Source organism: Camponotus vicinus, unplaced genomic scaffold (assembly GCF_025532165.1).
Source record: "Camponotus vicinus isolate PSW18456_S1 unplaced genomic scaffold, iyCamVici1.0 SCAF_4, whole genome shotgun sequence".
Lineage (NCBI taxonomy): Eukaryota > Metazoa > Arthropoda > Insecta > Hymenoptera > Formicidae > Camponotus > Camponotus vicinus.
Window position 1 is genome coordinate 12,723,063 of NW_028141976.1, and position 23,100 is coordinate 12,746,162.

At 34.4% G+C, this 23,100-nt stretch overlaps 1 protein-coding gene across 10 annotated transcripts in view; it reads left to right on the top strand.

The window, feature by feature from the left end:
* C3g (C3G guanyl-nucleotide exchange factor) overlaps positions 1-23,100 on the top strand; it is a 93,029-nt gene that overhangs the window by 28,976 nt on the left and 40,953 nt on the right. The window contains exon 1 of one of the 10 annotated variants that reach the window (XM_083098826.1): positions 20,908-21,284. The exons of the other annotated variants lie outside the window; for them this stretch is intronic. The gene's annotated coding sequence lies outside the window, so the exon portion shown is untranslated. Of the gene's footprint in view, positions 1-20,907; positions 21,285-23,100 lie in introns of those variants that run through there. 10 annotated transcript variants of the gene reach the window in all.

Here is a 23,100-nt window from a genome sequence, read left to right on the forward strand (position 1 = left end):
CTCTTAAAGAAAGTTTAAAGAAATGCTAACTTGAAGGAGCGAAATAATACAGAGACTATTAGATTTCTTTTCTGATAAATCTTGTCCTCCTTCTAGAGATGTTCTAACCATGTTGAAATAAATTCGATGGCTCGCTCTTTCCGACTTTTTTTTCCAGTGCATCGCTAATTCTTTGTTATTAAGTCTTTGTATTTCTTACTGAAGTAAATCCATATTCATGAGCGGAAAGAAGGAGAAGGCTGCTTCTGGAGTGTGCACGAGGCTCTTTCACAACATTTGGCAAAACTCTTCCTGTTGTAATAAATACACTCTCGACGAAACTCTCCTGCAGCGGTTTAATCCGTATCTCAGAAGACTCGCGTAGGATTGCCAGGAGTATCAGGAGGGGGATTTTCATGAATAATAATCTGCCGCGGAAACGCGATGTCAATATAAATGTACAAGCCAATCCCCTGCATTGGATATGATAAGAATAATTATTCGCCTCGTTGCTTCTTGCTGTTTAAATCGAGATATTTCTCTCAATTGTAGAAACTCGGCTTTCAACTGAGATTCAATATACAGGAAATTATAAATTAAATTTGTACCGTTTCATACACACATATATATACACGTATTTGCTGTCGATTGAAATGATTTTACGGTATAATCTACTTTTGCATTGTGTAAGGAATTATGAATAATATCTCGAGTCAAAATTTTTCTCCTACTTTCGACTTTAATCTAACGTTTGCTTTGATGCCTTAGCAATCAGATTACTTTATTTTGAAATCATTTAATTTATTTTTAAATTATTATCTATAATGTTTTGCTAAAAGAGCTCCTTTTTTCTTCTTCTTAGTAGGAAATTGTTTATTTATTATCTATTTTTAGGTACAAAGTAAGAGCTTAATATAATATAATTCCTAAATAAATGAATCCTCCAGAATTTATAGATATAAAAAAAATTTAAAAGTTGAAAATAGAAATAAAATTTCAATTTAGGATTATAAAACAAGCATTTATTAATTTATATATTCCTATCAAACAGAGATATTTTGTAAGAAACACAATTTTACGAAACATCTTGTATAACAAATCTGATGAATAAATCATAACGTGAATACGTTAAACCTCATTCCCGCAAAGTGCAATTAATTAAGTGCAACTGTATCGCGTAAGAAACTTACATTAGAGCTCGTCGGTTTGTTGGTATATTTCTTGTTTAGTTCTTGGTTATGCGTTTAGATAAATCAGATCCCGCGGGTGTAGATCGGCGCTTAATGCGGCAATTGGAAATATATACGAGCGCGGACCCCCTGTTTTACGAGGGCGACTCCAGAGGGTGCAAACCGCTACTTAATCAAGACGTTACACGAGAGTTCTCTCCTGGCAAAGGGCCCTCGGGCGCTCCTCCCCATCGGGTCGGTCACCCTTTCCGGTCGCGAAAATCGATTCTCCATGGATGAGAGCTTTCGATAGCTATTCGCAAATAAGTGGCTATATATCTGCGCTTTTCGCGCGACATAAATCTCTTTTTGCCGTCACGCGCGCGAAACTGCAATATAAATGTTTGCGGTTGAAAGACTGTCTCTTTTTTTTTTTAACTGCGTCCCAATAGCGTTTTATCTTTTAGCGATAAATTTGCGCTCATTATCTACGTAATGATATTCCATCCCGTATCCCATGCTAATTAATTAATGAGGAATCGATTAAATATGTCAATTCTAGATTAGTATCAATTTAGAAAATTTTCTCTCTATAAAAAATGTCAGAGCATTTTTCCGAGTTTTAAGATTTTTGAAGGGAAAATATCGACGTTAAATTAACGGGATAGGGAGTCTTACTGCGTAAAACACGCGTGCGAATTTAAGGTCGTATCTAAACGTTGTAAAGTAGATAACGTTAGTATGAGATAAGCGCCTACACGCAATCAGAGATCGCGATGTTTGGGTATCGAGTGGAATCGTTTAGGTGCTTTCTACTGATTTATATGGAAAAGAGAATTTCGCGTTCACGGTATGCAGTTTAATTGTTGATCCGATGAATGCGAAACAGCACGAGGGTGCACGACGACGAGATAAATGCGCGCAGGGGGAACTATTTACTCCGATGTTTGTATAAACTTCCACCAGCGCTCAGCTCCATACGGGAAATTTTCAACAACTAGCAAAGGGTTGAGTTGGGTGCTGTTATTAACAGCAGCTACACCATGTATCGTGTAACACAAGTTGCTCTGTAGGAACTGCACTGATATATTCGCTCACGAAAATCCTGGGTTTAATAATGGTACTTAGACTTGGTTGATTCATTCAATATTGATGCATATTATAAAAAATTACATGTCTAAATGTTTTTATGTAATACTTTTTCCAACAATTAATTTCACACTCGAGTAGGTTTTTTAATCGATAATATGTTTTAATTATTGCATGCGAGAGTTGCATTTAATTTTTTCTCATAGCTAAAGCATTATTTATATCTTGATCGGGAAAAAAAGAAAGAAATCGGAAAAAATCATACGTCGAAGCCAAATAAAAGAAAATATATATGTAACAAAAAACTAAAGGTTTGAGAGTGCTTTTACAGCTTCATTGATGACAGCTTTAATTTTGATTTAATGTAATTTGATGCCTTGAGTCCCGGCAGTTCCGGAAAGAGACGAACAGCCGATTAAATTAAGATGAAAGTTAACTGATGCGGATAAAATTGGCTATTACGGATAAAGAAAAGAAACAGAAGTAAAAAGAGAAGAGACGACGAGATACGGGAATCGCATCTCTTAAGCTCGCAGAATGGAAGACCGATCACTTTCTCGATATTTTAACCAACTCCCTTTCCCTGAAGCGTCGAAAACCCGCTGTGCATCTGCTGTGCAGGTTAATGCAACCCCTATATATATACTCGTATGTGACATTTGGCGGACTCGTGTTTCGAACTGTCACTCGTAAATTATCGAGGCGATAAGATCGACGCGCGTCTTAAGAGCCGAGAAAGGGGTAGAAGATGACAAGAAATCCGCTTCTCCGCACGTGAAAGGGGAGCTTAGCATGTCGCGCCGATAAATTCCCAACGAGAGAAGAGGAGAATCTCTCTTTCGCGGCGACGAGGCGAGGGTTTCCAGCCGGGCTTAGACGTAGATGCCTCGACGGGAGAGCGCCCTGTCCTGCGAATCGGCGGAACGAAGTGAAAGGGCCGTACGAGGGGGTTGAATTCGGGAGTTTGGGTCGAGACGCACTCGCGGGTTTGCGAGAAATGCGAAATTCCTCGTCGAGGGACGGAGATGCGACCAAGGCAAATGGAAAAAGAGCCGTCCCCCATTTCTTCCCGAGGCATTTTCTCCCCCCTTTCCTTAGCCCTTTTCCGTCTTCCTCTCCTGTGTCTTCCGTCGTATCGTCTTTCTTTCCGCTCGGTCCGTCTTCTCGCCGATTGCGTTCTTCTCTCTCTCTCTCTCTCTCTCTCTCTCTCTCTCTCTTTCGCCGGTCGATCCTCATTCGTGCGAGAACTTCCGCTCAAGTGAATCTGCGGGAACGGATGCAGAACGCGATGCAGACGCTGATAGAGCGAAATACACGAGAAGGTGGGAGGAAACCCATACAGCACAAACTCCACGCTCGTGTTCGTACAACGGGCGCGGCCCTCGCGAAATTTCCGTCATTTTTCGGAAACGCGCGAAGCATCTGGCGCAACAGTTGCGAAACGGAAAACGACCTCGAGTGATAGGAATCGAGCGATTGTTAAAGCGAGATAGGAAACAATCGAGAGCCCGATCTTCGTTAATAGAAAGACGAAGGAGAGATACGCGAAATGGCTATTTTAAAAACTTGAAATCTCCAAGAAAAGCATTAATAAAAGTGTAAAAAGTGGCTCATTAGCGCGCGATGCTAATGAGATTAATTATCCCGTTGTAAGAAATATATCGCGAAATATATTGCGACATGACGGATGAAACCATGACGGTAGTATTTTAATAGCGAGACCGTTCATTAATAATCTTCCATCTTAATGCGTAATTATCGCGCGTAAGACGCGTTTAGAGGTGATTAAATGTTTTTCTTGCACGAGCAACTTTGCTCATAATTATCTCATTGGGTTACTCCATCGTGACTCAATCTTTACAATACATTTGTCACTTGTATTTGTTACATATATTGTATGTTTTGGAGATTATTATTTCAATTTCTTGCATCTGACAAATTATATTATTAATGAAATTGTGACATTAGACGAGAATTAAAAAATGACTACAATTAAATTAAGAATATTCACGATATTTTTAAAATAAACCCGACAAAGTTGCGTTTGGTGAAAGATTATTTTAAGATCATGATGCGAAAATTTAGAAAATAAACTTACTAAGGAATTGAATCAACCGCAGATTTAACGATAGATTTAAGCGAAGTTTTTAAAAACGATTTTTTTTAAATTTAAATAGCTTTCCCGGGATGTCACGCGATTGATGCGCAATGCGTCTATGATACGTCGGTTTTATCATCTCCACCGTACTCGAGGCCGGATGAAAATTTTCCATGGCAACGTCCATGTGTATTCTCTCTCTCCGCCCATCGGGATTGACCGAACCGGGTTCGCTCGTAGCTCCGTTCGTTTATGCAAATGGAAATGTTAATTCGGATCAATCAGATTCTGTTTTCTCGGCGCGTCCCATTCGCGTATACGAACGCGACGCATCCGGTGGCATTTAAACGTGACTGCAATTCGAAGTCGCGCTACGTTACAAATTTCCTATAATCGAATGGATGCCACGGTTTATCGGGAAATCGATAAACCGCTCACGAGGGGCAAGAGGGAGGGGGGGGGGTAGGGGGCATAGCTCGCATTCGCACGTGCACGACGATATTTATCCAGTGGAGAGAATATTGCATCGCGTCTCCCGACGACCCCCGGGGTTACACGCCATGGGTGCGTCCTCGACGACCGTATTTATACGGTTATCGATAATGACAGTGACCCCCAAAATTGCCGTTCGCATAATTTGCATAGTTTGCGCGACTCGTGTTACGATGCCCGGTCCGGCGCGATATGAATCTCCCGATAGAGACCGCGCGCTTCTTTCGTTGCGAAACTTTTCTTCGATAGATATTTTTTGTGCCACGCGGTGTAATCCCTTTATTTAAGATTAATGCGTCGAGATATAAAATGTTATGATAAAAATTAAAATATAGCTTTTGTAATCGTGTAACATATTAACATACGAGAGAGATCATGATATTTTTATTCAATAATATTATATTCTAGAAATATTGGAATTATTTATTTGTAAATATTTTGATGCATAAAAAATGCACTATAACCATTAACAAATGCGTAATTTATTTTTTTATAATAATAAATATCTTAATGTTATATTCCAGCTTTATAATGAATATTGCAAAAGAGAATATATTTTTTATGCAATTAAAAAATTTTTTTCCAAATATCGATTACCATGATTTTTATATTGTACGTTGCTGAGACAATTTTCATCGTCATACTTATACGTTTGCAACGTGTAGGTGTTTTGAATGCAACGTAATTTCCATGTTAAAAGATGCCGCTTGAAAATTTATATTTCTATTGAAAAAAATTGACGGACTCCGTAATCGAGAGAAACTGCGGACTGTCGAGTTACATTAGCGCCTCGCGACCCGTTATTCGCGAGATGAATAGGATGCGGAGTGTGGACTCATTGTCAGAGGTACATGCGTGATTTCCGCGCGTCGGAAACTCTGGTGTAGCCCCGTGCGTCCGCTTGGAAGAACCGGCTAATTATGGTAGTATACACAGCGTATGCATAGTGCAACAGCAAAACAGATGCAATTTCAGAGACCGTGCCGCGCGAACGCGACGGGAAACGAGGGATCGTATACGGAAACAAGAGGATATTACATCTCCTGTAATAGAGCTCCGCATCCTCCCCAAAGACAGAGACAGAGAAAAAGAGAGAAAGAGAGAGCGAGAGAAAGAGAGAGGGAGAGAATGACATCGATTGACTCTTTTTTTCTTTTGTGTCTCGCGTTCACCGGCATTAACCCTTTCCCTCCCGGCTTATGATGCCATCTTCCAATGAGGAGTACGCGCGTAATTTCATTGTTCACCGGAGAATCGCGTGCACGCTGATTTAGTGGTTTGCACGAGACACCGACTGCGAAAGATACCATGAATGAATATCGAAACGCGTGGTTAAGAAATATGATACATCTCGTCACGCGACATATTATGCGAGCTTTATTTCCGAGAGGAAAATGCCATTGAGATGAAAATAGATGAAAATTCTTATTTCCGAGAGAAAAATGCCATTGTGGAGATGAAAATAGATGAAGAGTCTGCCTTTAGCCATTCGTATAAATAAACAGACAATTATATCTCAACATCATTACTTTTAAGAGTTAAAAGAGTTAAATATATCTAGACTCAAACAAGCATATAAGATATAAGAGCCAAGGTGAAGTTGAATTTTATACGTAATTTTATTAATTCAATTAATTTTATTAGTACTAAACGTTGATAGAAATTGCCTATATTTTTGATGGTTTTAAAGATATCCATGTTAGAAATTTTCGAATATTAAAAATAAACTGTATCTAAATGATGAATGAATATAAAATTTAAAGTTCAAGGTAAATAAGACTTTTAATTGCATCACTTATGACGTTAACTTTCATTTCTGCAAAAATTTATTTCTCTAATTGTGATAAGTTGTGTGAATGAATTTAAATTTTTTTTAGAAGACTTTAGACTTTAGATACGCTTTCATCATATTTTTTAATATATTAGAATTTATGAGATTCTAATACATTAACAATATTTTTCCAACATTAAATTTTTGAATTTTTTATACAATTTATCAATTTTTTATTTATTACATAAAAGCTACACACAACACGTTATAAAATTGCGACGAATTTCTATTTCTGTGACAGAGATATCGCTTTATGCTTGATTTTTATATATCTCTCTGTGGCTTTTATATAACGTTGCATCTACATATGTAGATCTTTGTCTCTCGGATAATGGCTTTCCATCAGATGAAATATCTCATGAAATGTGAGCGGATATATATCGACACAAATGAGACAGAATTTTAGCTCTTCTATACGTCTATATTTTTCATGTCGACATTAATGTATTACGTTTTCACATATAGATTATAACGTCCAGCGACGTCCAGATATAATAGATTTTTTGAATAATAATTAAAAATTGAAGGTTCAGTATAGAAATTGTTTTTGCTTCCGAACTTAAAGAAACAAAAATAAAAAAAACAAAATTACAAGAAAATCAAATTGTTAAAAGATTGAATTGTTAAAAGATAGAACCTAATGTGTCATTAATAATTCACAATTATTAATCGGAAATCATAATATAGAAGTCTTCTCATGCAAATACGTATAAGTCGAAAATATAGAATAACATTTTTTCGTAGCTGTATTTTCGAAAAAATCGGTTTTAAAGATCGCTTCTACTTTCATTTATATTGATTTCCGATACATCTTACATTTAATTAATTTATATAATATTAATATAAAATTATTGCCATAGTGTGTTTTAAATTATTTTACATTTTAATTTTAAATTCTAATTTTTGAAAATTTCAAGACTGAACAATCTGAACCGCTAGATTCTTTGTGAGAAAATCTTTGATCAGCGAGGAAAAATGTTCATTTTAAAAATACATCACTCTTTAATACGGCTATTCCTTTGCTCGGATTTTCTTCCTTCAGCGATTGCTATTCTTAGAATGCTCTGCCTGGTAATGCAGCCAGTTATTGTTTTCCGGAAATAAACTACTATTGGAGTAGCGATACACGTATCTAATCCGATGCAATCCAATCTAGTTGATATCGTACCAGGATATCCACCAACAGTATCGATTTCAGAAATATCCTCAAGATACTAGGGACTTCGTCTTAATTAACGATATACAATCGTTGGCCATTTAAAGGGACGCGGTTAATAAAAAAGCACTCGCGTAGATTATTTTCCTTTTTCGCGCACCGATATTAATGCTTGCTATTATTCTTGTTCTCTCCCCAACATGTATACTCCATTGTAATATATTCCTCATGTACATATATATTCTCGCTACGTTAAAACGTCAAGTGATTTATTACTCGAAACATTTGAATATATATAGGAGGGACGCTGACAAGGGAAAGATTTTAGCAAGACATTTTCATCTTCTGGCACATCAAGTATATTAAAGCAATTTAAAGGTACTGTAAACGTGCGATAACAGCTGTTCCAACTGCGCGAAATAATTCCGGTTGTATATTTTCCTAAAGACAGCAGTGTAAAATTTTATTCGTGGGTTACTCTTGGCATTGTCATCTTCGATTTCGCGGAACGTTCATTGACCCGATGGTCGTTGAATCAAATTGGCACGATAACTCGATTAAACGACGCTGCAACTTACAGCGTGACAATCGTAAGATGGCTTCTAGCTTCGACGGTGGTCGCAGATTCTACGTAGAATACCATTGATGTTACTTCGAGGCAAGTAAAATCGATGGTTATGACTTCCTCGAGTCCGAACTCTTTCGATAATGTCAATTTTTCTAAGCGACACGATTAAGTTGCCATCGTAGAACCAGCATTCAGTCACGTAATCTTTTTTGTAATTTTTTTTTCGTTTCGATTGTTTTCCTTTCCCCGAGGTAACATTTTAAGAGATATCGGAACGTAATCGATAGAAAATGTAGTGAAATTGCACTCGGCATTTTACATGTTACATACTATCTCTCCCTTCCTCTTTTTCTCTCTCTCTATAAAACATATATAAAATATTGTCACTGTAAATGTTTTATTATCAAAAATGCATTATCTTGTTATTATTATTTAATGATATCTCATATTGTTATACCTAATTTTATTATGATATCTCATATTGTTATACCTAATTTTATTATGAGATATTACTATCATAAATATAACATATGATGCTTTTATGTATTTTTCAAATGTATATTTCTTTTAAAGGAAATAAAGTGCTCTAAATAATAAAACTTGTAACGAAGATTATAGAAGATAATAAAAGAGAAAAAGGAAGAGATTAAAAAGGAATAATTTTGTATATAGATGTAAATATGAATACGCATAGTTTAGCATTAAATCTTCTATCTAAATCTGTCTAATGTATCTTAATTTTTATAATTAGCTGCTGAGCTTATTAGCTTACTAATTTTATGCCGATAATAATCATCAATTAAAAAGATATTACATAAAAATTTTCACAATCGCAAGTATTACAATAGACACGACTAAAAACCGCAAAATGTTATGAAATTAGCGAAATTAGTTCTGTCAAAGCATAAAACATTATATTGATAAGACGAGATAAATGTATTAATCGAATATTATATATAATAAACTTTTAAGTGTATTAGAATAAATAAATTATAAATTAAAAAGATACAATATTATGCTTATCAAAAAACGCCATTTAATTTAAATATTTGCATCAATTTTACATTACTTTTACTACACTTAATACAATTTTCAAAAAATTGAATACAAAAACCAGTTTATAAATATATTTGTTCGTACAATACGTTTAAAAAATTATTCTTTTAGAATTAATAATAGATCATAACATATGACGTGTATATCGCGCGCGCGCGCGCGCGCGTGTGTGCGTGTGTGTTTGTATTTGTATCTACATATATCTAATAAATTATAAATATAAATGATATAAACAATATAAAAACTTGAAATCTTTGCTTGATAAATAGACAATTAATACATTATATATTCGTAAAAAACAATCGATACAATTATAAATTTATTATGTTACGACAAAAAACGTGCCCAAAAAAAATGATTATGCATCAAGAACACATTAATTCTCTCACTTATTTTTTCGGGTAATGTTTTAACAAACCATCAAATTCATGAAAGCTATCAAAAACAATAATCTAATCAAAATCAGAATTCTGCTTAAATTAACTGCTGATGGTTAATTGATGTGCAGCGATATTATTAACATTCTCTTTCAAAATTTATATTATATAAGTCTGTTTGAATTATGTTAAAAATTCTTTTCATTGTTTTTATCAAGTTTAATACTTTCAATGATATTGACAAGAGAACATCGAGTGTCTTGATAACAATATAATGATGCTAAAATATCAGGAATCAAATCTAGAGACCGAATTTGTGTAGCTGTTGAAGCGATGTTCCGGTGTTGCTTGATGTAGCAATATTATTAATCATCTTCATCACTGCTTGCATTATAACCGATTTTACTGACGTTTACTGCGTTTACTGCGTTTACTGACAGGTTCTTGACAGCTGCGATCAGAACCAGATGGCAAGTGATGTTGTTGAGCTTCAAAAACTTCTGGATAATTCAACTTCAATAATCTGACATGATGTACAGAACATAAAAATTGTTATATTAATCAATATTATAAAATATAGCTTCAATTGTGTGCATAATATATTATCAAATTTTCCAACTATTGTTTTTTAATGTCAAAAAATACTTTTATTATTAAAATATTATCAAAAACTTAGATATTCTTAAAAATTCTACATCAAAAAATCAAAATTCCTGCCCGATTATTTAAAAATATTCTTCTACTTATTCATAATTTATATTTACATAAAATTTGACAAATTATCTCTCTTTCTCTCTCGATTATCAAAATACTAAATTAATAAATTTTAAATTTTTATATGTATATATGTATACACACACACACACACATATAATGATATTTTCATGTAGTAACCTAGCAATAATAAGTTAAATTGATTCAAATATATATATAAAATATTTATCGTAAATACGTGCTATAAATATCTAAATTTTATAGTTTTATATAGATTCTCTCTTCTTATTATTATACAATAGTATATATAAATGATTCAAAATAGGTAAATTAATAATATTTGATTTCGTTTTTCTTACCCTTTTGGTAGTTTATCCAAAGCTACATCGAGTATAAAGTAATAAGTTTGGATCAAATGCTTTAACATGATGATCAGATTACTATGTCGAATCTCCTGTTGCTCTTCCTATACATATTGATATCTAAATTTATGGGTCAAGTCATTTTTATCTGCGTGGTGCATTTTTATATACATATATGAAGTATATATCAAAGAGCAAATTCAAAGAAATAAATTCATAATATTTTCATAAAATTTACTATTGCCTTTCCTATTTTTTTTGTATTTTATCGCTGTTGGTTTGATTTGAATTAAAAAGGACATTGATCTAATAAGAGTAATCAGTCAAATGTTTCATTATGTTGAAAGAATTATTTCCTTGAAAAATGTTATCGTAAATTTTACATTATGTTTTTCTATAATATTAATTTACCCATATCTACAAAAATTTGTTGCAATATCTCTATCATGTTCATATTTATTGGTTAAATGAAAAATATTGGCGCAAGTAATATCGTATCTATGTTTTATTAAATTGAAAAAAATTGCTAGAATGTCTCCATAAGTTTTGTTTCATGTCTCATTCAAATGTTCAAATGCCCATGTACGCGAAAATATTTTACATTTAAATATTTTATTATAATTTCATATAAACTTTAAGTACATTAATTAAGTGTATTTCCATATTAATCGTAAAATCCATTATTATAATTCAAAATTTATTATATCAAATGTTGGAGTAACCATGCATGCGAAAATATTTTACATTTAAATATTTTACTATAATTTCATATAAACTTTAAGTACATTAATTAAGTGCATTTCCATAGTAATCGTAAAATGCATTATTATAATTCAAAGTTTATTATATCAAAGGGATTTGTATATATCATTTCCTATCAAACGTGTAGCCACTTTCAGTATTTGGATCTATTATTCTTATAACTACATTTAACTTTATATATATATATGTCGTTTTAAATTTATTTCTTTAAAGAAATGAAATACTTGACAAATAGTGCATTTTGCTAAAAATATTTCTCTACATCCAAACTATACAACTAATAAATCTTACCTGTGGACGTGGAATCTGCTTTGCACCATGTATCAATAAGTCATCAATTAGATCATGTATCAATAAGGAAGAAAAAAGAAATTTATTAACAAAAAAGAATAAAGAATATAAAAGCTGATATGAAAAACGGATAAAACGTATAAAGATGTTTAACTTTGTGTATGAGTATTAATACAATCTAAATCTGCTTAACGTCTTTTAACTTTCACGATTAGTTGCTAATCCACAGCCAAAAATCTGATCCATTAAAGAATGACAATTATTTATTATTCGGATGCAATGATCGAAATTGACTATTATCGTTCCATCATCCTCCACATAATTGATGTAATCCAGTATACTATTGCCTGCCATTATCAGCAATTTCTCTCTCTCTCTTTTTATCCCCGCGAGACAGAATTCACATAAGTGAAAGCACATAAACATTAATCACAAACCTCGCTGGCTTTCGCAAAGAAATACATTGCCGCACACTGGTCTGACGATGCTGTTGCAAGCTCATTTATTATCGTTACTCGGAAATTGCGACGGAGTAAAGGAGCGTGGAAAGATTTCGAGTCTCTTAACTTTTGGCCCGGTTTTCTCCGTTCTTCAGGTATTCCGGAATGCATTTTTGCGCTGACAACATCGTCTCGCGACGGAAACGATTCCCATATTCGCGCAAACGAGAACTCGGCTGTTTTCGCTTGAACGTTTGCCCGAAGCCGTTCGATCTCGGTATCATATACCGAGTGTGCAATTGGCTGAGAGATCGTTTCGTTTTGCAAATTGAAAGTCGTACGTGCGGAGACGAAGGATCAAACAAACCCGCGTCCCCTTTGTCGAATTGTTCTCGATCTTTTCAATTTTGTCGCGTACTCCGTATTCCGTACGTACATAATTGTAAACGGAGCTTCGAAAACCGCGTATATTTCTTCGAATTTTATTATTAAAGAATGCACATTAAATGAAAGGAATTACGTAATAATTTGTGGAATTTTCTCTTTGTCATACATGAAAATCTGTCTATATTACTATGGTAATTTATGACGAATTAGCATGATAAATTCATCAAAATGCAAATTGCCATGTTGAATTCATGAATTATGTCGCTCCGCATTCAAAATTGCGATACCCAGGATCTCTGCAGCGAATATTTATTCAATATATCATTTGTATAAATGTCATTATTCTTTTAGCTTACATAAATTTGATGATTTCAATGTAATCAGGGTGCCTACTCTCTGGAAAAACATGCTCTCTAAGAGTAAATCAGTGTATTATCACTGATTTATAGTGCTGTACTTATAACTGCTTGTAATCAGTGATTATTTACTGTTTTTCAGTGATAATACACTGATTCACTCTAGTGAAAATAGTATATATACTACTTTCACTAGAGTGAATCAGTGTATTATTACTGAAAAACAGTAAATAGTCACTGATTACAAGCAGTTATAAGTACAGCACTGTAAATCAGTGATAATACACTGATTCACTTTTAGAGAGTGGGAAACCTGGAATTCTCAGAGACTTTTTTTATACTTGGAAAAAAATCAGACACTTTTGGAATTTTATTGGGATTCAGGAAATTTAAAAAAAAAATTCCCTCTTTGATAATTTTACTCTTATATTGAAATCAATCAGCAAACCAATTAAATTATGTGCTTAAAATGTAAAAAAATATATATACATATAAATATATAAATAAATCTATTTTTGTTTATATATTCAATGTCTCTCTCTTAACAAAATATAGAATAGATAGTTCATATTTTTTATTATAATTACCGATAAAAAATTAAAAATTCTTTTGCATGAATAAAAAACATTAGAAAATGCACGCAATAAAAAATCCTAGATTTTAGAAAGTCGCATCCAAAAAAGTCTAAAAAATTCTCTTTGCCTGAAATTTTGAGCAAAACAATCTGGAAGATCAGGGATTTTTTTTTTACAAAATTTGAGTAGGCATTCTCTCTAATAATAGAGTTTAAGGGATACGACTTGTACATTATATGTCGGTTTAATTTAAAGATTTCTTCCGCACTGCATGAAATGTAAAATACCGTCGGATATCTTCGCGAGAGCGGCGTATAATTTTGCATTTTTTTTTTCTTTCCCTTTTTTCCTTTGATCATTTATGCGCAGTATGTCTTCCGGCGTGCTCGAGCGACTGCGGATCTTATCTCGTTTGAAGCCGATGAAAGTTTTGACGTGACGAGGCTCCGAAGATTATATCGATGTATAGTTTTCTCGTAGCTCGAGACGACGGCGCGAGAATCGCTGAGGAAAATCTCCGTGCTCGGAAGCAAGAAAACGAAAGATGAAGGGCCGAGAAAACGAAGAGAAACGCAAAAAGCGATATCGCCTTACGTCGCTTTTTTATCGGAAACGTATAGCATCGTCCGTGATATATACCGATGAAAGTCCCAGGGCAGGATCATAGTTCATTACGTATTTTCGTCTGCCTTTGAGCTTTTCTTTTCTTTCCCTTGTCCGATTTCGATGTTCGTTACGTACGATTTACGACGACGTTTTACATGTCACCGTGTTTCTTCTCGGTGACGGTAACAACGTGCGAAATTTTACTTTCTCGCTCTCCCACGTGTTTCCTATAATTTCAATCGTTCGTATATTTTATCTCGTCTCTTTTCGTTCGAATCGAAAAACGATTGTCGATTTATTCGATGGCAAAGCGACAGGATAAAGTGCGGGGGAAATGCATTTTTCGATTGTCGGATTCTGTTTTTTTTTTATTTTTTATTTTTCAGATACTGAAAATAGCAAAGTGCTGTTTGCACGGGTTATTTTTTTTTTTTTTTATAGTGGAACGGCTGGCGTACCTCTGGAGGTAAAATAAGTGGAAAAATTAAATCCCGGTTATTTCCAGGCGACATCACGAGGGATCAATCGAGACACTCGCAAAACAACGAAGATCAATGCCGGAGAGAGCAATCAATAATAATATCTCGCTATTCCATGGAATAATAAAACGCTTAACGCGCAGCCGGCGTTCCGCGACTGTCGCATTGGTCTTATTGTTGAAACCAGCCAGGACGCATTGTTGGAACTTTTTCGATTAAAACTTTCACAGTGCCGTTCCTTTTTTTCCCTTGCATTGCAGCCGAATGATCATTTACGTTCTTTCTGTCTTCGAAGATAAATCGGATTCGCTTAAAACAAGAGGGTTACAAATCGAAAAAATCGCCGAAAATTTTTATTTTAATCTCCTGACGCTCCTATCGCGAGAAATTAAATTGAGATATATAATATGGTTAAGTGGTAATTTATATTACTGATTGTTGTTCTAATTCCGAATTTATTGTCCCTACTAATTAAAAGGAAATTGATATTAAAGAAGTAGATAAAGATGAATTTTTATGCATTAATATCTGTGATGTATTATTCGCACATCAATCCTCTCAAATTGAATAATAATTGAATTTATTGGTACAGCACAACGGCGGAATTGTTAATCACAGTGTTAATTTGTAAGATATAGATATATCTAATAATAGTATAAGTTAGTATAAATTTACTAATTTTCAAGATAATTAATATTTTAAAAAAATAATTATATCTTTGCACAATTTAATATGCCTTTCTTTAAAGAAATAAAAAAAGTTTACAAAATCTTCGAACAGAATTATTTTAGATATAAACTTTTATATAAGATATAATAAAAAATAGAGAAATTAAAGTTTCTTATAAAGCTAGTACTATAATACTAGTATTTAAGTAATCAAATCTTTGGGGAAAATCATCAAGTGACATTTTATGATGGAAGTATATAAAATTGTTTTTTATACGAGTGGGCTCACACTTACACCTCCATCCCAAAAAACCTAATCAAACTCAATCTAAAATGTTTATTTTCTTATCGTGCGATATATATAAATAATTCTAAATCTTAAATTCTTATAAATTACTTGAGAGATATACAAAATTATATATTACTAGAAGTCTCATACATATGTCTCACGCATCGTAATGATATAATACTTTTAAGTATTGGATAATAGCATTAACGATTATATCAGAGAAAACGGATTATCTGATAAAATCCCACATTCAGCCGGATAATTGGAGAGATACTTTATTACGCACACTGCACCGCGCGATTGGCCAGATGGAATAAATCCGCCAAGGATATTAAAGAAAAGAAAATGAACGAAATCATAAATTCCTTTCTCTCTTTACTCTTCTCTCGCTGTCAATTAATCCTCAATAAATTCTCTCTATTACTTTCTGACAATTTAAAAATAAAATATATCAATTATACATGTGAACACACTTTGATTTATTACTTTTTCGATTCTTGCTGATGCAGATCTTTGATATTATATACTTCAAATATATAATTTATATCTCTTATATAATTATTTTCTTACGTCTTAATCTCGTCTTTATAATAATTGTATCTACTAAATCTAATTTATTGAATATGTCTTTGGATTCGATTTTCACTTGAATAAACAACTAATTTTATTGAATTTAATATAATATAATTTTTATATAATTTTATTGAATTTATTGATTGATTAAAATATGTATGTGATAAATATATAGAATTATTATTTAAATAAGATAATATGAATTAATAATACAAATACACGCACATACATTAATGAACAATATAATTTTTATATTTTATTATATTTCAAGGTACTTGAGAATAAAAATAATATAAATTTATCTTTGCATACGTTGTTTTTAAAATAATCTTCCGAAAAAAAATAACGCGTCAGATTTATCACGAACAGAGCTTTCGTATTATTAAACGTTCGCGAGAGACCGCCCGATCGCGCGATAGCGGCTGGCAAAAATGAAAATGATAATCCCTGCGGTTGGCCATTAGCTTTTTATTTACTGTCGCGCGATACAGGTATAAACGTAGGTATCTCTCGCCAACAGCGCAACACCGTGTCCTCCCTCATCCTCTCCGCCTCTTTCCATTTTACCGTTAATTGCGACCACGTCGGAGAAAGCGTTCCGTAAAATACGTTTATCACCTCTTAAAGTCGCGGCACCGTTGCCTTTGTGAGACCCCATTAATACGCAAATTGCAGCCACCTCGAATTTCTCGCGTTTCCCTCCTACACCTATGGCCAACACCGCGCTATTGGCCCTTAATTAAGAGGCAATTTTCCTTCGGTATTATGGAATATCTTATCTATTCACACATGCGTGATTAAGAATTGGGCCGAAATAAAGTGGTGCAAAGCGAAACAATTTGGCAAAATTGTTGTGGAATAAACTGGAGCGGAAAAAGAGAAAGAGAGAAAGAGAAGATGAGCATATTACAGATATTTCTTAGCTAGAACTATTGAAAATAAAGCTACAACTTTTAATTATTTTTAAGTTTCCATGAAATGCCAGATTCACACATATACTTTTTTAAAATAAAATAGATTGTAAACGTGTGTTACGTGACGTATCTGTGATAATTCATATAATTCATTTGTATTTATATTTTTATACGCTAAAAGATAAAAAAATGTAATTGTCATGTAAATACTTCATCAATAATATCCTAAATTTTTATTTTATTTCTAAAACCAGTGCATATTATTATATTTCGGTACTTGAATAAAAATAAGTGAAATATATATTCATATCACAAATGATTATGCCTTGCTATCGAGCTATAAATTTCATTGTCCGACTTCCATAAAAAGAAGTTTCTATTAAAAATTTCTATTCTATTCCAAGGTAAGAGAGAACATATAACGACACAGCGGGGAAGATATTGGTCGTTTTATGGACAGTCGGTCGGTCCATCGTATCATAAGAGGAAGAACACAGTTTCGGAATTCCATGGTGCATCGTAAGGCTTAAATCAGAAAGAGCATAGAATTGCGCTTTTACGGTCTTGGCTCAGCGCGCTCTTCCGAATTTTATGATCGCGCCAGATTACGATGCAGTTGGAGAAATAACGTAAAAATATATTCCGGAGAAGAGGAAGAGATACGAAAAGAACAGTGGTTTTGTCGTATCGTACGAGAGGGCCGACGATAACTGGTCGAAATATCATCCGCTATCGCCGACCATTATCAATTACTCAATTGTTATTACTTTGATATTCATGTGTTATGGTCGAATGCATACAAAGGAAATGTAGTTTCGAGTGAGCGATATAAGAGAGCGATTATAAGAGAATTTTTCGTTGAATATTTTGCTCCAATATCTTTAAACATAAAAAAACGAGCCTTTATAATTGAAACATGACTTTACGATATTATAAATCACAGGGAATTACTCTCTCTTGAATACAATCAATGTATTATCATGGATAAGTATAATTGATAAGTGATGCTTTCAGTTATAAATAGCATAGCAAATAGTAAAAGAAGCAGTTAGGTAGACTGTTTCAATCAGTGACAGTTTAAAGTACATCTTACATGTATGTGTATTTTCCAATGAATTTATCTCATGTATTATATTATAATATATTACATATGCATATATATATTACATTTCTTCATTCTTAAAGATATGGTAAAAAAATTAACTAGATACTTGATCACAAGCTGGGGCATTTTTTTAACAAAATATATTCCATGCAATTTACAGCATATATAATGTAATATATAATATTTGAGATAAATTCACACACACACATATTTGAAATATATTTTATTAATTAATATATTTAAAAAAATATCTTGTGACCAAGTGTTTTATTTTTTTATCATATTTTAAGAATGAAAAAGTGTAATATGCATATAATTCTAAATCTGCATATTACTTATATGAAGTCTTACTGCTAATTAGTGAAACATAAAACGGAGGAGCAAAGTATGAATATTTTCACTCGAGGTCAAGGAAATATTCGCTGATCTTCGATGAAATTATATCATATCCTTTAATCAGACATTTCACTGATTCAATCTAAGAAAGTGTAATTTTATATACGCAATATATAAATTCTTCTCATCAATTCACGATAATTATCGTCTTTGTTATTGCAATATTTTTTCAAAGTTTAATAATAATAAATATTATCTCCAAAATTGGTTATAAATATAAACGTAGAAAGCAACGTATTTATCTCTGCATTTTTGCCTGATGCTGTCATACATGTGTATGCACGTTTCTTCAAAAACCTGTTTCTCTACCCACATAATGTGATATGCACGAGACGTTTCGCGGAAGCGAAATAAAAGCGAAATTTCACGGTCAGATGTCCTTTAGTTTGGTCAAGGAAGGCTCGAATTTTTTTAACGGAATGTAGAGAAATTCTGAAATTTCTGTTTTCGTTAAAATTAAAATTATAATGTCTTATAATTTTACAAATAATTTATGTGTGTGGCATTTCAATAACTTATTATTTTTTATTATATAAAAATTTATTATAATGAAGCCCATACAATACATAACATTCTGTAAAAACTCTTGTCTGGAATTTGTACAAATTATACAAGAACGTTTACTTCCAAAATTAAAATGACAGGGTGCAAAATGATCACATATTTAAGCTTGCTATTTAGCTTTGTAATTGATATATAAATTATTCGACAGAAATTTGCTGAGAAAGTATTTTGATTAGTCTTTTTGTGACGGATATACACTTAACTTTTTTAGTCGAGTACACTTTGAACGAAACGACTAGAAAGCAGCGTAAAAATGCCGTTCGAGAATCGAATGTCACTTCGGAGCGAGGTGTTTGTGAAAAGAGCACGGGTCATGTTCTCGATTTCCATCCTGTGGGTGAGACTGGTGAACCCGAGAAGTTTGTGAAACCGTCACAAACCGTGCTTGCCGACCAGTTCTCGCATTCTAAATAAAAGCAGACGGTGCGACTTTCGGAACGCCAACTTTTAAGGATGACATAGTGACGTGACTCTCGAGTGCAGACGCGAAGTTGCTATAAATTTTCGCCAACTTTTCCCGCTCCGTTTGTTAATCCCGGCCGTGCTAAACAAAAGGCATCGATCAAAGTGTAGTAACGTAACTTCCCCGGAAAACGCGTATCTTCCAAAATAGTAAACGACAAGTAAAGTAATGTATCGAAGTACAAGGCGTTTAAAAAACGCCGATCAAATTTAGAAACTTAATTTTTTTTCACAAAATATATAATAAATATAAGAGAAATTAAAAACGCGTACATCGTGTTTCTAGTTTTTTTACAAGATTTCTCTTATATTTATTATATTTATAACAACGTGTTTAATATATCGAATTTATTTCAAGTATGGATTTAATGCTTAAAAGTCATTAGAAAAAGTTTGCACAAACATGTTCAAATTGATTTTGTCTCTAGTTTTTGTATTTTAATATATGTCTGGAAACATGTTAACATTCTTCTTTTAAGGCATCAATTATTTTGACTTTAAACGAGACTTAAATATGCGTCTATCTTTATTTATTTAAAAAGAAAGATAAAGATAGACACATATTTAAGTCTCGCTTAAATCTAAAATAATATTGGTGCAATCTGACCTAAGTCTTTCAAATCTTCCAAATGTTCTCTACACTTTCTTCTTCAATTATCCATATGAAACACAATTATTTCATCATATCCTACAAATAAAACAACATTTACAAACGTGCATTCCAATACAGGATAATCATTTTATTCACGCGAACATTCTTTCATTACAATAAATGGACAGTAAACATTCGAAGGCAATTTAAAAATAAATTGATATTAATGATCGTTTTCATTAACACCGACTCCAAGATTAGCTAAATTTGTGTAGCATTCCTTTTAAATTCGATACCGAAAAAAGGTGTACGCAGGCTGACTAATACGAACATGGAAAGAAGAGAGGAGAAGGAGAGAAGGAAGCGAGAGCGACGCGTGAGAGAGCGAGAGAGCGGTGGAGAAGATGATAAAGGAGTGGGAGAGGGACAGAGGCGTACATAGATAAGGGGGCGCGAGCGAGAGACGGCGCGACGCGACGACAGAGACGGCGATATCACGGGCGATCGCACCCGAAGCTCTCCCGCGCCCGTCCCAAGTTAGTTAGCAGTCGATGCGCGCACGCCACGCGGTCCGGACGTTCGTCGCGGCGCCGCTCCTCTTCTTCCTCCGCCTCCGCCTCCTCTTCTTCCTCGCTCCTGCGTCGCTTTGTCGAACGGCACGTCCGACGTTTACGGTGGGAAACCGCGGTTTCCGTCCGAAAGTGAGCTGCCTTTTCCCCGAGCGAGCGACCGCCGAAACTTTCCGCAATCGCGATGTGACCGGCTCGAGGTCTCCAGGTCTCCAGGTCTCCTCCTTGTGCTCTAGAAGGAATTCTTTCGATCAAATCGGTCTGCATTTCGTTGGTATCGCGTATATATCGCGAGGGTGACAGGATCTCGCCGGGAAGAAGGATCGGCGGGGAGCGAAGCGACGGATTTCGCTAGTTATAAACAGGTAAAGAACGATCGACCTTGATTTATAGGGTGTTTTTCGAGAGACAGCGCGCAGATATTTCAGATGTTTGCCGCAGATGAATAATTTGACTGCAATGCAGCAGTAAAGGAGCTTATCTCACGTCTAGGCAAATTACAAGAGAAGAGACAAGTGATACGGAGACGGCTGTTATTACCGTCAATGGATCTAACGACCTGCCTCTTACCCCTATTTTAGATCGTAGCGTTAAATCTTTTTACCGAGATACCGCGGGATATTAAAAATATTGAATAGATATATCGGGGAATTTATAAAATATAGGTTGGATAATTTATGGAAATATTAGATATCCGGAGTTATTCGGAGACGGGTCTGGACACTCGGGCCTCTCCGACGTTAACCGTAGATCAATCGCATAATGCCGGCGACAGGATGGCGTTTATTAATAACTTGGTGACAAGCAAGTGACACATGTGCGTAGACAGCGTTCTCCAAACGTCGTTTGCGCCGGGTTCGTCTGTTTTTTTTTTCTTTGTGACATAACGATAAATCACGGTCATTCCTCGAAGCGCGTTTAATGAAGCCTTCTCCTCCTCTCGATGCGATTATTCGCGACATGAAGATCTGAATGAGTCACTTCTCGGGCGCGTAAATTCTCCGCCCGCGAATCGTAAAAGTCGCGAGCAGATCGAAACGACACACCCGTTTTACCCGCGACTACTGCAGAAAAGTTTGACGTATAAGAGAAGACCGCGATATACGCTGCGCTATCGATCCTTTTGTGTTGCGAAAGAAGTTTCGCGGCGATGATATCATCGTTTCGCTTCTCGCAAAGTTCGGGAGAAGGTCCGCGAATGCACGATGAAATTAGTTATTTAAGCATGAGTCACCCAGAGACGATAATTTTCCATTATCGTAATGTCAAGTTGATTTACTTTTTTATTAACGTCCACGAGGCATGTCATATCGGGGAATGACATAACGTATGACGTCACTGATAAAATGTATATAAAATTATACTCATTATAAATGTAGAATGCATAAGAATTAAAAATATTAATAATAATAATATATTTATATCATGTTTAATAATAATAATATATTTATAAATAAAATAATAATATATTTATATCATATTGTATTTAATAATAAATAATAAATAATTTTCTGTGCGTACATAATTATTCTTTATTAAAAATAATTACATAGTATGTGAGGGAGATAATTTTAAGATTTGCATAAGCTTTTGTTTCGTCGATTCAGCTGTTTATGTCAGTCGTTGACGTCATTTTAAACGCGCAATCTCTCTCCATTTCGTATATAGTATGTTATACAATAAAATCGAGAGCACACGAGAGATGCGAAATTCAGAGATGAGATCATTGCGTGTGCACGAAAGTAGGCGTTCTGACGACTCAATGAGCGATATGACGAAGATCGCGCTTAAGTCATCGGGCGTGTTAACATTTTTATTCTTGCCCCGTCGCGGAGAGAAGGACAGAGGACGGTTGGCTGCGTATCTCATAAAGTCGGGAGAGACGCGAAATGTTTTTCTTATCTACGCGTTATTTGCATAATCCGCGCACCCCGACGTGCACCCCCAATTTATCAGGCGCGACGCGACGAGGGCTGCAAACGTGTTTGCGAAAACTATTCCCGGCTCGCGTCGACATCACCACCGGTGATATAACGCGAGTCGGATAGATTGCGAAGTTACACGTACGTCAAAGATGCGGAGACAACGACGGAGGCAAGCGATTGTCACGGGCGTCGCGACTTAAGACTGCTGCTAATTAACCAATTAGCTTGCGACAAGTGAGATTTGCGTCACATCTGC